Source organism: Neocloeon triangulifer, unplaced genomic scaffold (genome assembly GCF_031216515.1).
Source record: "Neocloeon triangulifer isolate White Clay Creek 2 clone unplaced genomic scaffold, ASM3121651v1 ptg000002l, whole genome shotgun sequence".
Lineage (NCBI taxonomy): Eukaryota > Metazoa > Arthropoda > Insecta > Ephemeroptera > Baetidae > Neocloeon > Neocloeon triangulifer.
In genome coordinates this window covers 1,687,916-1,702,755 of record NW_026775545.1, presented here as the reverse complement: position 1 = coordinate 1,702,755, position 14,840 = coordinate 1,687,916, and the positions used below count along the sequence as shown (strand labels likewise).

General features: G+C 40.1%; 1 protein-coding gene across 7 annotated transcripts in view; it reads right to left on the bottom strand.

Annotated features, from left to right (window-relative positions):
* LOC132203799 (pumilio homolog 2) overlaps positions 1 to 14,840 on the bottom strand; it is a 103,260-nt gene that overhangs the window by 10,059 nt on the left and 78,361 nt on the right. The window lies entirely within an intron of this gene.

Sequence of the window (14,840 nt, the reverse complement as noted above, 5' to 3'; positions counted from 1 at the left end):
GGGGTTCCTTTGGCCTGAGATAATTACAGGCTACAGTCTTGAATTGAATTTCCTCTCATCATTTGTCACCGTTAATAAAGTATTCATTTTCTGTTTGCAATGTTAGGTTCAAATTTTGTTTGGAATTATCATAATTGAAAATTAGAAAGTAATTTAACAAGGATTTGGAAAAGAAAAATTTTAAAAAGTGCTATCATGTAATGAAGATCTAGATAATTTTTTTTGTCAAGATTTGAACTTTGAACATATTTGAACAAAAACTGTGGGAATAATGAAGTTACGAAGGGAACTTTGAAATTTATATCTGAGTTCAAAAGCAATTATGTTAAAAGCATTTGAATCGTTACAAAAGGTCTATCAGAATCTCATCTGGACGGTATTATGATTTTTTAACAATTTCAGAATTTTTAAACGTTTCAATGGCTAAAATACCTATTTGTTTGATAATTATTTGCACATATTTGTTTATTTTCTCAAAATAATGATAATTTCAGAGGATTATGTGCTGCAAGCGGAATCAAACAAGCTGCTCGCTCCACTTACGCTGGCTGGCGAGTTGCCCTTTGAATAACCCTCTGTGGACATTAACACTTGCATGTAAACGGAAATGTGCACTCATCATCGTCTTGGAACATGATTAGTATAATCGTTGCGGCTCGGTATGTTATGAATATTTAATTTGCGCAATTATGACGCCTATTTGCAGCAGCAGCAGTCGCGCGAGGTGAGCGACCTTTGGCAAGGCCCTGCCGAGGGGGGAAGCGCTCTGCAGAAAAACAATAATGACTGTGGGAGAGCCGAGTGCAGTGCAATTGCTGGAATGCAAGCTGATAATAATGCGACTCGTGTGTATGTGCGGAATGAATGGTGCATTAAAGGTCGCATGTTCAATTATTTCTTGTCGCCCGCAGCGTGTACGAGAGAAAAAATCCATATCTCACTGCTCTCTTTGCGGCTTAATTGGGTCGCTGACTGGAGGATTTGCACTTTTTCCCACAAAATAGCGGTGCCACTTCTTCTCCTCGAATTACCACGCAAAATGCCTCCTTGTTGCGCGAAAAAACAATTATGTGCTGTGCGCTAATAAGCACAAGCGGGAAGAAAGACGAGAACCGCTAGTCATGGGAAAACCAGTAGACGATTATCAGGTGGTTCACAACTTCACAGAAATTGGTATGAGAAGGTGACGTTTTTACCACATAAATGTTTTGAACGATGAGTGTAAAACTTTACACGAAATAAATGGATTAAATTTACTGCTATACTTAGACTGGTGAAAAATGTCCAACAATTTTGACCTTAAAAGTGAAATAAAATGTTAATATCAAAAAGTAATAATAAATAAATAGTAACAAATATATTTAAAGTAAAAAATTATGTGTATGATTATTTCATTAATTCTTTTTGTTTTAAAATCATAAGAGGGACATTTTTTATAAATAAGACTTTCATTCAAAAGTCACCTCCTTAAAAAAAATTTCATTTTGCTTGATGTTTTTAATTAATTTGTTTATTTACGTTTTAAAAATAATTAAGAAGCTAATTAAATTCCTTTAATTTTACTTTGTTAGTTTATATTTTCTTTTCTTCAATTTTGTTCTGTAGAAGATTGAATTATTTGAATTAAGCTCTCCTTATACACTTCACAAAAAGAAAAGAGTCCATTCACTGAGAGCCGCGCAGATTTGCTCGTATGGAAACACTCTCGAGGGTCAACCCTGCTTTTTAGAGGATGATCCAAAGGCAAACACTCGACGTCGCTCGCGAGTGCTTGTTTGAGTATTTTTAATTAGTCGCTCGTTTGTGCAAACATAATTTCGGCTGCCGCGCGCTCTGTGTGACGAGGCATGGTTTTGCGGTGGAGACGCCGACGTATAACAAGTCGTCACCTGATACATTTCTGACTGAGAGACAATGACACGTCAAGGGCGTTTGCGTAATTCTATCCACCCTGCCTGCACCCCGTCGCACACACACACACCTTTTTGCCAGCGTGAAGATGTTTTCCGAAATAAATTAGGCTCGCGTGTAAAATAATGAAAGGGCCACACCTAGCCCGTTCGGACCGCACCCTTCTTTCACCTGCAAAGTGAGGGTGGATCAGCCCCATGCCGTCACGCCATCACACCGAAGCGATAATTCACCGTGGGTTGCTTTTTCAATTACGCGCGGCGGGAGAAAGAGCGAGAAGAAAGAGCTTCTCCCCGAATCGTGATTATCAGCGGAAAATAAAGTTAGCCGACCGACCGACCACCCGTCTCTAGATTGATTTGCCTCCAGTTTTTTTTTTATATTGGGGGCGCAAGACGAAGGAGGAATTATTTGCATCCAATCCTCTCGGCGCGTGTTTGAGTTCAGCCGAGATCTCAAAACTTTATTGACTCTTATCAAACGAGATGTTTCTCCCGGTAGGCATTCCTGATGCGCCATTCAAGAGGGGCTCGCTCGCGATATCGACTTGAAGAGCATTCCGAGGGGTGCCAAATTCAGGCGAATGTTTCCATTCGAGGCGAACACAGAATTTTTAAAAATAAGTCTGAGGCTATTTTAAATTTATAATATGTTTAATATGTAGGTTAAAAAAAATTAAACGAATAATACAAAATTTAAAACTTTTAACGTTAATTTATAATTAAAAATCTGTTTTTTATTTGACCTGGGTTTAAGGTGTGTTATCTGTGTGTTTTTTTTGTAGCATTATTTATCAGAGGAGGAATTTTACGAATATTTTTCCAATAATAATTTTTAAGAGAAACGCATTCTGACAAAAGCTCTCTAGATTTAAAAAACAAGACATTAATTAAATTATTAAAAAAAACAACTTAGGATTGAGGGAGCAATTTTGATAATAATTATTTAGTCATTCCTTCCTTGACAGCAGGAATTTCCTCTAAATAATTGAAATAGAAAATAAAATTAAATTCCGAATGCCCAAACATTTCTTGGAATCAAATTGAAATACCAATCCTGCAAAATTTGGACCCACCCTTAGTAGGAAGGCTCAACATTTTGATGGCGCTTTCGCTCTCGGAATAATTTATCGCCGAATCCGATGAAATTGAATTGGGCTTGAACGAGCGCACGACCCCATAAAAGAGGATTATTTCGCAATATGTAAGGATCTTCTGGCGCCCCCAAGACTTTTGTCTCGCTAACAACCATCGGCACTTATTTGCAATTTGGTGCGAAAACAACGCTTGCTTTTAATGAAAGGCCGGTCGTTAGCACGGAGAAACGAGCGAAAAAATTATTACCGCGCATATAAAAAGGCCAGTCTCACTTTACGGCGGCCGGATTAATTGGCAGTAAATCCGACGGACGTAAAGAAAGGTGGTGTTTGCGTTGCGACGGCGTCACGCAGGCGACGAAATTCATCTGCAGGTGGGGCGATGGATTGACCCGGCCATTATTTCCACGTCATTATCAGAGAGCACGTCCGCTTTTTCATCATCTCTGCGTAGGCATGAAACTCGATATTATATCGAATGACTGATGGAGAAAAATAACTCTGAGGAAAATTTGATCTGAGGATTTGTTTGTTGTGGAGAAAAAGAGGGGCAAACAAACAAGGCTGGATCATAAGGGCTGTTCAGGCTGTTGCGCCATCGTCGAATAAATCTGGAAATTTTCTTGTTTTTGTGTTGACGAATTTATTGTACGAACCAATATTGACTTTCGGCTGTTCCAATCAGCGCGTCACGTATGATTGCGATACAAATTTGCCGGCGGGAGCGTGTATTGGATTTCAATTTCGCCGTAATTAAAACCAACATCGGATTGGCGCGCGGTTTGGCCGAAATTCCACCGCTTTTGAAATATAAAAATGTGTGCTTGCTCTCTGGCGCAAAAGTGGCGCACGGGCGAAAAGTTAGGCGCGGAAAAAGCTGCACAAACGAGCTGATGAATTGCTGCGCGCGCGTCTCTGGAGAAATTTTTTGTTTCCGCTCTAAAATTTTGAGCACACGATCTCGTATGTGTGTGCGAGCGGACGGACATACTCACACATATACAGGCTCTAATTAGAGCCGCCGCTGTTCTTTTATTCATCGTGCTTTGTTGGAGTCACAACGCTTTTCTTTTGACTCACGAAACCGCAGAAGTCAGTCAAAGGACTAAAATTTTAGAAATCAGAGTCGAGCGAAAAATAGAAAGGAAAATAGAATAGCCACACCAATGATGTGGAGATTTTTTCTATGAAATTTAATTTGAATTTCAAAATAAATTGCAAAATTATTGCTAGTGATGGTGCCGTTTTTTTCCAACGATATCTTGTTCTCAAATAAATTGTTTAAAATAGTTGAATATAAACAATTCTGTAGCAATTTGACAAATAATCAACAATTAAAATATAAGAAGTTTAATATTAGAATAAATTGAAAGACACCGAAAAAGTGGAAAACATTGAATCTAAATTTAAGAAAAAGTAAATGATTATGATTACTTCAAATATTTTTTTGATTTAATTACAATGCCAATGACTGAAGAAAGAACAACAGACTAAGAACCAAATTATAAATTTTTATAAAATACAAGATGATTTTCAATCTAGATAAAAAATGTCCGAACTTCTCCAGGATTCAAAGAACAAATAATCGTGTTAGGGGCGTATCACGTGCTTTGATATTGACAAGGGAACAGATGGAAGGAAAGTCCTCTCGTATAATATTCTTTCCTTTTTCAAGCCGACCGACCCATCCTGATGAAGAGCAAACACAGAGAAGGTTGCTCGCACAGGGAGTTGAAAGGCTAGAATAATATTCAGCCACTCCGGACTTTCAACTGGAGCAAGTGGCGCGTTGGCCGCTGCGAGATGTGATGGACTCTCCATTACATCACTCGATGCACGCGGCACCAGCCCGGACGATAATTAAAACAATATGTCATCCCGCTAACGCAATTAGGCGCAAACACGGCGCGCCGCCGCGAATCAAAATCGACGTTTTGGCTCGACGTTTTTGCGTGCGGCTTTTAATACCAAAGCCAAATCTGATGTACATGAAATATTTTATATACACATTTTTTTATGAGAATTTCGGACTGTGCAATTTTCCGGCTCCAATATCAGAGTTGTTGTGTGTTTGGGTTGAAAAAGCGCAAATGTAAGCCCAACGTACCGGCTGAATAACAATTTCTTTCAACGAATGGAAAAGTGCCTCCGAGTATGTATATCGTTTCTTTTTTACTTTTTTATATGTAAAACCTGGCTGCTTTTGCAGGAAGCTGGCGGGCGGAGAGCGAGCTTCTTGAATGCGAGCCGGAAAAAAGATTTTGCCATCAGGAAATGAAAAATTTTCCCAGATGTCGCAGCTCCTACGGGTGTGACGTTGTACTTTTTAACCCGATGTTCTCGTTTTCTTCTTCTCACAAGTCGCAGCTCATTCAAATGTAAATAATCACCTTTCTCGACGGAGTGGCGTCTTTTCTCATATTCATTTTGCGGAGTAAAAAAGAGGCTCCTCTGATGGCCTCGATCTTTCGCCTTTTTTCCGCGCGGAAAGTGAAATGCGAGTAAAATCAAGATGACTTTGCTTTTAGTTCTCTCATAACTCCATCAAAGTGTGGGAGGTTATTGAAGGGAGAAGCGCCGCACCACGTTTCCTCCCACTTTAAAACAAGGCAAACTTTTTCAGGGGTTAAATGTTACCCACCCGTCAACAGAAAGGGCAAAATACTCTAGTTTGAATGATGATCTGAACCAAAGTTAAAAAAAAAATGAGCCGCTAAAAAAATCGTTGGATTATGGAAAAATTACAAATTTTAAAATTATTTTTCTATTTTATCAAAATAATTAAAAATACTAATTTTTGTGTATAACGAGAAATCAAACTTTGAATTCAAATCAATATGAATTGACCCGAATTTCTTTATTTGGAATGATAAAAAAATTTTATTCAAGTTTTTTGTTTGTTCAAACTTTAATCAGCTCTTATTGAAATCATGCATTTTTTTAAGTGCATCTCCCTGCAAGTTCTCTCAGATAACCGAGAGCGAAGGCGGCGTAGCCTAGTTTTACATCATTTTATACCATGTGAAGTCTGAAGTCACTCACTATGCCCCGGCCTGATGGGATAACTAACGAAGTTTGCATCACATACCATCATTAAAGATTTTTCATGACAGCAGCCGCCTCCCTTCAAACAACGCGCGCGCCCGAGTCGCCACTCAAGCGCCCCATTTAAGTGCCGCGTAAAATTAAAGCAGCTCTATATTATTTTTTTCTTCTCTCTTTCAGACCAATAAACTCGCTTTTTACGAGCAGAGTCCATCGCCGATTTGAAACATGTGATGCGCCTCTGGTGATTTATGGCCGCCGCTTTTTGCCGTCTGGAGTGTTCAATTTGCCTCGGTAATTAACATCGGCCTTATACTTTGTGAATCATGTAGCTCGTTTGCCTCAAGTGGGGAAAGGAAAAGCGCAAAAAATTTCCGAACCCAAGGGGAAAAATCGAGCACGGTTGGGAAAATCAACAGTTGATTTGATTGCTTCAAATTCGAGCCATCGCGTTGCAAATTACAATATTGTTTTTGTTCCAAATTTCCATTATTGAAATTGGAGCTTGAGTAAGCAAAGCGGAAAATTTGTACATTATCAGGTTCCAGCTGTATCAATTTTTAATTCACACGCTTCAAAAATAACAGAATTTCTGATGATTTTTATCGTGTGTTGCGCGGGTTGCATAAATGTAAATACTTTACAAATTCCTATCTATTTGCGTTTTGTTTATTTATCGAAGTCCGTTCGACGTGACTGCGATTATTTTGTTTGCGAAGGTTGGCGTGCGATATGTAAAATTATTATTTTCGATTGAGAGTGCACGCCGTAAATCAGCATAATCCCAGCCAGCGACCACAGAGGATAATTGCAGCGGGAAAAATAAATTGTTGGCCACGATTAGAATCAATTTTCTCATCGCCGCTGCAGCCTTGAATCGGACCACCGGCTATTGACTCGAGAGGAAAATAATCCTCTCCGGCGAAGAATGAGAAGAAAAACTTTTTCGTCGCCAGCTAATGAAATAATAATTTGGCGCGGAAATTTCATTATTGTAATAATAAGCAGCGGTTGGGATGAAAAGTTGCAAAGTCGGCGGCCATTAGCAGGCGCAGGTAAGAAATTCACGGTAATGTAGTCTGGGAACAGCGAAAGTTGGGGCGAGCGCTGCGGGGTGGAGGAGAATTACCAAGTTCTTCTTCTTGTGTTGTGTGATAAAACTACCCTGTGATGTTTCGTAATAACGCACCGGCAGCACCACCGGAGGACGAGATGCGTGATATTAATGTAATAATTAATAAGGCCGCAGTGCAAAATTCATGCCTTGAAACGAAGAAGGCCTCCGACGAGGGGCGAAAGGTACACGGATTGCCAGAGAGGGTCTCGCCTCGGCCTTAGCGGAAATTTGATTGATATCTGATGTGATTTATTATGCAAATCAGAAGAGGGTGCGCGCCAAAACGTGGGATTGGAATTACTGGGATTATGACAACTGATCCCTCAGCCAAGGGTTGACGGAATTATAATCGATTCGCGGAAAGGAAAATGCGCAGATGTTGGGATTCGGATTCGAATTTCAATCATTTCCAAATCTCTCTGGGCGGTTTTGTTTCAAGAAATCTGACACTTTATTGCAATTGTAGGTATTGAATTTGTTTGAAATTACAAACTCAAACCGTATAAAAATGATCTACTTTTGCAAATTTCAAATTCTGTGAGAAATTTTGGAGTTTGATAAAAAGTTCCTTTTAACAGAGTTTTACCTCAAAAGTGGGGAGAAACTTTTTAAACGAGTCTAGCAGACGTTAATAATACATCAGCAGAAAGCTCACAGGAAATCGATTTGAGACGAAAATACCTTTACTCGACGCAGAAATATTTCAAGCTTGTTGGCCAAACACAAAAAGTCTATCCATTAATTTTATAGGCTGAGGCTTCTACAGGTTGGAAAACTTTTAATTTTAATCCGTTTTTTTTTTATTTAATTTTATAACCTTTGATCTTTCTGAATTGCAATAAAGCGCATCTCTCTATAAAAATCCGCCCATCGTTTTTCCATCATATTTTTATGGCACGCAGGAATGTGCCAATATAAAATCCGTTCGTGCCGCATAAATTACAATTCAATTAAGCCAATCGCCGTGTATGTTGCTCGCGGGCAGGACGGACGAAACCATTGCGGGCTGCACGGATTAGCCGAGCAAGCGAGCGACCAATAGTTGCACCGTCGTGATTTTGTACTTTTTCACGGACAGGGTCTTCGACCTTCTTCCGAGCGGCAGATGTATTATGGGATTTTATCATCACGACCGAGTTGAGAGGCGGAGTGGGAGGAGGACGCGAATATATCTGCGACGTTGGGAACTATTCGTTCCGAGTGCTTAGCCTACCGTTACCGCCAGCCAGCGTTTCGAGAAAAGTGCACATTGTGTGTGTGAGTATGGGAATTTAATGATGAGAGTTGTATAACAATGGACGCCGCGTTCACTCAACCCTAGGACGAGCAACGAATTTAATACAAATCTGTTTTTCGCGCGAGAGAAAAGGAAATCAAGCGAGGCGCCGCGAATTTCCTGTGCGCCGCCGACGTGCTTGAAGAGCTTCTGAAGGGTTTAATGAGTTAAATTGATTTGCAGTGGCGCCGCAAACTTCAACTTTCAAGCAAAAGAAGAAGACCAATTCAAGCATGAATGGCAAAAGTATTAATAAACTTTTGTTCAGTCACCCGAAACAAATTTAAACCGAAGCAATTATTTAATTAAAATGTTTGAAATTTGTTCTCAGAAATAAAAAATAAAGCCATTGAAAAACTGGAGTTTGTGGAGAATCGCGGGGATAAAAATTAGCTTATCGACTTTGAGCGAAGAAGGCTTACGCAAATTGCGATTAATTGATATTCCATTCTCGGCCGCTGTGCACGAAATTTGCATGAGAACGAGCAGACGCCATTAGGCGAGAGGCAAACTCGGGCTGAATGGAAAGTTACCCCTCTCAAAACCACACTGGCGAATTTTCAGTCAACACACACAGACAGATAACCTGCCCGAAGCAGGCTGGCTCGTTTCAACTCCCCTCGGGAAAGCCAACAAACGCAGATCTGCCGGATAAATTCGGAAATCAGAGTGTTTGATTTGCGCGAGGACGTCCCGCTGAGGCTTTTTGTCATTGCGGTTATTCCGAGAGAGACAGACAGACTATGCTTTTCCTCGAACGCCGCGTTATTATTTTGTACACGCGCGGTTTTAATTATTGTTGAGGTCTCTGGAGCTTATCGAACAAAGCACGGTAATTTATTAGTCAGGTGCAGGTAATTTGAGCTGCAGCGTACATATGTGTCGGTTTATTACTCCTTGCTTGTGATGAGTTTTATCAAAAGACGTATACATGGCGGAGGCAACTTAATTGTTCATGCACGCCACTAATTCAATATTATGTTTGCCAAGCGTGTTGTTTGTTTGCTCCTGTGTTGTGCTGCAAATTAATTTCTGTACCTGTCTCTCATCTCCAAATTATATTTAAAATAGTTTAAATAACCTTCAAAAATATTCACTGGAGATTCTGAGAGTTTTTGTTTTATGATTTCAAAATTTAAATTGAGCTAAAATTGACAGATTTATAAATTTTATGTTTTCCAGACGATATTTTTATAAGGAAACTCTGGCAATTGTTTACTCTTTACTTATTTTAATGCGAATCTTTATAAATCTCAATATCTGAAAGCAAAAAAATGCTCTTTTTGTTACTATGAGAACTTTATTTTCAGCCTAGCTTTACCAAAAAGCTTTTTGTGACTGAAACAATTTATCAAACATTCATAATGAGTCGTTTTCGTCGCTCAACTGGTCTGGAACAAAATTTTGAAAAAAAGTGGAGCTTTGTGAATGCGGGATCAAACGGAATGAGAGACCGCGTGCCTAAAATTCGATTTTCTCTAAACGAGCGCCGAGAGTAAATAGAGATAAAACAAAATCGGTCACGGCTCTCGAGAATTGAAAAATTATCCACGCATTAGCGCCCGGGGACGTCCATCTTCGGCCGACTTGTGAAAATATCCTCAGGTCCCGGCGCTAGTTTGTCGTTTTTTTATAGAAGAGGAGTAAAAATATATCCAGCGCTCGCTTCTCTTTGTAATAATACTTTTCAACGTTGGTGAAAAATAACACGGAGCCGCGGTTGGCACGCCATAAGTCAAAAAAGCAGCGAGCAAAGGAGTGTGAAAAAAGCACGGTGTGTATTGTGATGTGTGGCGGCGGGGCTAGTTATTCTTATTATGTACCTCGCAGCGAGCCAGCTCGAGCGTAATCAGAATAAATGAGCCAGGAACATGCATCAAGCAAAATACATAATACTTTCTTTCGGCGCTTCCATTAATAATAAGCGGGCGGCAAACACTGACGGACGGTTATTTGAAACCGGGGGCTAAATTTTTCACAATTGAAATTTATTTTTAATGAATTATTCGACGCCCAGTTTTTTATGAAAGGCTTCCGTTTAATGATGGTATATAGGAGAAAGCTGACATTATACTTTGAGAATGATATACAAATCCTTCCAAGAAAAGTATTTCAAAGAAGACCCAAAAAAATTAGTCTCAATTATGCACTTGGGAATTTGTGATTAATATAAAATTTTCAGCGTCAAATAATAAAATATAAATTGCCAAGAGTAAAAAAAATTGATTAACTTTAATTCTTTAGGCTTCAATGCAGTTTGTTGGCCAAACACAAATCGTTCAATTTTTTTGCTCCGAGGTTTGGCCTCCTTTTGTCCAATAAATTTCGCCCGGAAGGCAAAACAGAGGCGGTGCATCAATCAATTGAGTCAGTGCCAGTGGAGTTTCTCCGCCGAAAGTGCCAAATCACGCACGAAAAGTAATAGAATACACGTTAATTGAGTGCGAGGGACTCCATTAGCTGCCAGGTGTGGTCAATCTCTAGCTACGGATGATATTCATTTCCATTTCGTTTGCTGCACCGCGTGTCAGTAGTTGAGAATAGAAGCGCGAGTCAAGGTGAACTGACGATATCATTCTCCTTGGAGGCGCGGGTCGACGCACCGGTTTCGCTGCCAGAGCGGCCTAGGAAGCGTGAAGCGTGGCAAAAGAGCAGGGATTTTCAAGAGCAGTCGTGTTTCTTTCTCGGAGGCACCTTTGCCTTCCCGCGGGCGCCATGTTGGCGAACCAGTGACATTGAGAGACAAGTGTGCCGTGGATAATGGAGGAAAAAAATAATTTAAAATTTGAAACAAACAAAGAAGTCCGTCATCAAGCGTGGCGGAGATGAATTTTTTTTCTGTGCGGTTTTTGGGTATAGAAAGTATATGTAGTGGGTTTTCTAATTTCATGCCGACGCAAACTCGCTCTCGTTATATTTTATGAAAACATTAACTTGTGCTCCGAACTCCCATTTTCCGGATCGCTGCTCGCTCGGAAACATTGCAAGTTTCGAAGGAAAAACCGAGAGCATTTTATAAGCCCTTTAAAAGGGAAAAGAGAGGCAACTGACTGGCGCTCAAAAAACAAAATCCCTGCTCTGCTTGTTACAAATCGGAAATGAGCAAACTGATTGATCCGTCAAAGTGCTGGTTTCGAGCTTTGTAATGACATGTTGCTCGCCGCCCAAATTGGTAACAAGCGCGTCCACAATAACAATAATTATCTCTCGGACCAGTCATTAATCCCGAGACCATCAAAACAAGGCCCAAATACACTTTATTTAGGTGATGTTTAACCAAAAATAGAAACTTATGAACACGAATTTTAAAAATTCGCACTTTCAACAGCTGAAAATAACAAAATAATATTCATGGTGATTTGAATTGTAAATCGGCTTTTGTTCGATGGGTTTTGTGAGTTTTTTATTTTTAAGAAAAACAATACCCTGCTCTACATTTTTACGGCTGTGAAAATCATTTTGATAAGAATTAGTAAGATCATTTTTTTTAGAAATTTTCCTTCAAATTGACTTTTAATGAGAAAAATTAATATAAGGTTACATTATTTAACAAAACCATTTTTAACACACAATTTGTCTATTTAATTTTAAACGAAAAATAACTCCTTTTATCTCTATATTTGATTTTTTTTATTCAGCCCATTTCAAATTACAACAGGGAAAACGTCAACGGTGTAAACAACTCGCCGTAAAAGACATAAGCTGCTTTTTCGCGGGGTTATTTCTTTTAGCAAACTTCCTCGTCCGTCGGCCCGATAATATTTGTTCATGTTTGAGACTTAATACAAACATCTTATGACGGCCGGGTCGACGCAAAACGGCAAGATTATGTAACTGGTGGGTGAGACAGACAGTCGGATTGAATGGATGGAGGTTGCAGGGCACAAGATTTGGCCCCGGCCTCGCTCCTGCTCTCTCTGATGATTTGAAAACGCACTTCTCCCTTCCCTACCTGCCGACTAAACCCTCCAAACTCTCTCTGCGAACTCTCGACACATCTCTCTCGGCTCCACCCCGACGGACGGATGGAGATATTCATTCGCCCACGCCGTTTTTTTCCCTGCATCCCCGTGGTAAAAATTTTATTTCACGCTGCTGAATATTCATTGCGTCGATTCCCACTTTATAGGCACTTGTGGGACATGCACGGGGAGGAACGACCTGCGGTTATTGAAACTCGACCGAGCAAATATCGCTAAATAAACATCGCGGCCGGAGTTTGTGTGCGTCTTTTTTTAATACCGCCGCGGGGTGGGTGCACCTCCATGTCGCAGACAATAATATATTAAATTGCAAAACTGCTTTTTGTTTCTCTCTCTCGCTCTGCTCTGCGCGGATGGGTCGTATACATAGACCCGCATTTGTTACAGTTGAAAGGCAGATAAAAAGCAGAGGATTCCTGCTGTATGTAAAGAGAGAGATTCGAACTACAAACTTGGGAGCTGCTTTTTGATGTGCACTCTCGAAAACATCGGGGTTGGAGGAATAAAGAGTGGCAGCGGCAACAACTCCACAAACACATTCACTTTGGGACACCCTAACGCTGCCAAAAAGTTAATCATCAAAATGCGCGAAAAAGCAGCTGAATATTTATTTACAAAATTTCCCTTTAGAATTCCTGCCAAAAAAAAGTGAATTTTCATGTTGTCAAAGATTAAAGCAATGTTAACAAGAAAAAAATAAAAATAAATAAAATTGCAATAAAAAAATCAAAGTGGCCCAAATTTAATTTGTTCTTTACAACATTTGACCATTTCTATAAATTAAATTTTAATTACTATTACTTTCTGCGTGGATTTTAACCCAGAATGAAATTCACGAGGAAGATTTGTAGTTAAATCTTGATAAGATAAGTTTAGGTCGTTGGAACTTTTAGGAGCAATAACGGCGACCCGGCGGGGTTGCATAGGTGGGCAGCTCACTCTCGTCTTTTGCCTCCTCCTGCTCGTCGGCAGCTTTATTCCACATATGGTTTCTGTGTCTGTGTGCAAAATGTATGCGAAAGACGGCGCGGCGCTAGGATTCTTCGGGGAATAATGAAAGGCTGCTCTGGAGAGGATGTTTCGAGCGCGCGCGGCTCCGACTTTGCCAAATGAAATTTTAATGAAAAGCTCACTACTTGGCGCGCGCAATTTCTCCCTCCTTTTAAACCGAAATAAAATTTTTATTTATCAAGAAGAACCGCGACTGGCTGATAGCGATCTTTGCTCGCGCACTTGGCCGCCACCGCATCGTTTTATTTTTTTCTTTCTTTATCCTGCATCTCTGGGCAGAGCTTCAAGCGTGATTATCTTGGACGGGGGTTCATAAGATGAAAAAGAGAGAAGGGCCGCGCCCATCACTATCTACCGCACCTGACCATCTATCTTTCCATCAATTTCTTTTATCCACGCACCCCCATCACGCGATTCATCAGGAAAAAGCAATCATTGTATGTTTATCCCGGGCCGAAATGACTGATGGAAAGAAATTCTTCGACGAGCGACAAAATGTATAAATGACAAATTCGGGGCCGCTCCGATTTTGACAAGACAAATTTGATCACATTAGCATCCCCTGGCGGTTGTGCCAGCCTTGGTCGCCTCATTTAGTCTCTTCTTGCCTTCTAAATAATCGATCGCACACGTTGGAATAAACGACGAGCGAATTGCCTTGAAATGGCATCACCGCCAGACGATTATGCTTGAACTCGTCGGCGGGCTCAATGACTGCGCTTTATTGTTATCGAGAGGCTGCGCGCGAGAGATGCGGGTGGGGTGGATCAAGTCACGTGTGGCCGCGCAAGGTGTTCGAGATGAACATAAAAATAACCTGCTGCTGCTTCTCGCGCTCCGACCCCAGCCAGGTCTGTCGCGAATTCGGCGCAAAATTAAACAACGTTTATTGATTTTGTTAGCTTGACAACGGCGGGCGCGAAGAAGCCGGATAATAAAACTGTTCAAATGAAAAATAAATCAAAGTGGATAAGCGTTGCAAACAGAGGCAGCCTTGAAAATGTTGTGTGTACTGAAAAAGTCCGTGCGGCAAAACACCACATACCGCAAAAATGCGGAGAATCCGGCCGTGTATAAAGCGACGGCGAAACTCCTTTTGAATTAGGCAATTCTCTTTTTTAAGGACAAAAACACTCTAGTAATTAAAAGGATATGAATTCAGACACAGAAGTACATGTGTTTTGAAATTTAACAAGAAACCTTCACAAAAAAGTCGGAAATGAACATTTTAGAATGGTTTAATTTACAAGGAACTGATTTGTAAGCTAAAACAAGAAGGTCAACTCAATTTTATAATGTAGAAAAATAACATTAAGGAATGTTTTCTTAAAAACTTGCATTTTGATATTCTCATACAAATTTCTAAAAATTAAATGCAAATATTTAATAATTGAAAACATT